Raw genomic sequence first — 2,027 nt, forward strand, 5'->3', positions numbered from 1 at the left:
TAATGATGGGGATGGGCGAGTAATGATGGGGATGGGGGAGTAATGATGGGGATGGAGGAGTAATGATGGGGATGGAGGAGTAATGATGGGGATGGGGGAGTAATGATGGGGATGGAGGAGTAATGATGGGGATGGGCGAGTAATGATGGGGATGGGCGAGTAATGATGGGGATGGGGGAGTAATGATGGGGATGGAGGAGTAATGATGGGGATGGAAGAGTAATGATGGGGATGGGGGAGTAATGATGGGGATGGAGGAGTAATGATGGGGATGGGAGAGTAATGATGGGGATGGAGGAGTATTGATGGGGATGGAGGAGTAATGATTGGGTTGGAGGAGTAATGATGGGGATGGGAGAGTAATGATGGGGATGGGAGAGTAATGATGGGGATGGGCGAGTAATGATGGGGATGGGCGAGTAATGATGGGGATGGGCGAGTAATGATGGGGATGGGGGAGTAATGATGGGGATGGGGGAGTAATGATGGGGATGGGGGAGTAATGATGGGGATGGGCGAGTAATGATGGGGATGGGGGAGTAATGATGGGGATGGGCGAGTAATGATGGGGATGGGGGAGTAATGATGGGGATGGAGGAGTAATGATGGGGATGGAGGAGTAATGATGGGGATGGAGGAGTAATGATGGGGATGGGGGAGTAATGATGGGGATGGGCGAGTAATGATGGGGATGGGGGAGTAATGATGGGGATGGTGGAGTAATGATGGGGATGGGGGAGTAATGATGGGGATGGAGGAGTAATGATGGGGATGGGGGAGTAATGATGGGGATGGAGGAGTAATGATGGGGATGGAGGAGTAATGATGGGGATGGAGGAGTAATGATGGGGATGGGCGAGTAATGATGGGGATGGGGGAGTAATGATGGGGATGGAGGAGTAATGATGGGGATGGGCGAGTAATGATGGGGATGGAGGAGTAATGATGGGGATGGGCGAGTAATGATGGGGATGGAGGAGTAATGATGGGGATGGGCGAGTAATGATGGGGATGGAGGAGTAATGATGGGGATGGGCGAGTAATGATGGGGATGGGGGAGTAATGATGGGGATGGGCGAGTAATGATGGGGATGGAGGAGTAATGATGGGGATGGGGGAGTAATGATGGGGATGGGGGAGTAATGATAGAAATTAGTAATAATTTCTTTGTGAAGTCGTTTGAGAGTTTCCTTAAATCAATTTTTCTGCCAGAAAGACAAAATGACGAGAAATTTCGACTTCCTGATTCAAAGGTTTTATTTCCCTGAATATCACACGTGCAACACCAGGATATCGTCATGATGCAACACCAGGATATCGTCATGATGCAACACCAGGTTACCTTCATGATGCAACACCAGGATATCTTCATGATGCAACACCAGGATATCTTCATGATGCAACACCAGGATATCTTCATGATGCAACACCAGGATATCTTCATGATGCAACACCAGGATATCTTCATGATGCAACACCAGGATATCTTCATGTTCCAACACCAGGATATCTTCATGATGCAACACCAGGATATCTTCATGATGCAACACCAGGATATCTTCATGATGCAACACCAGGATATCTTCATGATGCAACACCAGGATATCTTCATGATGCAACACCAGGATATCTTCATGATGCAACACCAGGATATCTTCATGATGCAACACCAGGATATGCAACACCAGGATATCTTCATGATGCAACACCAGGATATCTTCATGATGCAACACCAGGATATCTTCATGATGCAACACCAGGATATCTTAATGATGCAACACCAGGATATCTTCATGATGCAACACCAGGATATCTTCATGATGCAACACCAGGTTACCTTCATGATGCAACACCAGGATATCTTAATGATGCAACACCAGGATATCTTAATGACGGCGGTTCGTACGCCAGTGAGTTTTTCAGTCCGGTACAGAAATTTACCCTGGAGACACAGGTAGGGAAGGTAATTCTAAAGTATTTACCTTATCTTTCACAGGTGTTCAGTCCCATATATCAAGACTGAACTC

This window comes from Cherax quadricarinatus, chromosome 88, assembly GCF_038502225.1.
Source record: "Cherax quadricarinatus isolate ZL_2023a chromosome 88, ASM3850222v1, whole genome shotgun sequence".
In the NCBI taxonomy this organism is placed as follows: Eukaryota; Metazoa; Arthropoda; class Malacostraca; order Decapoda; family Parastacidae; genus Cherax; species Cherax quadricarinatus.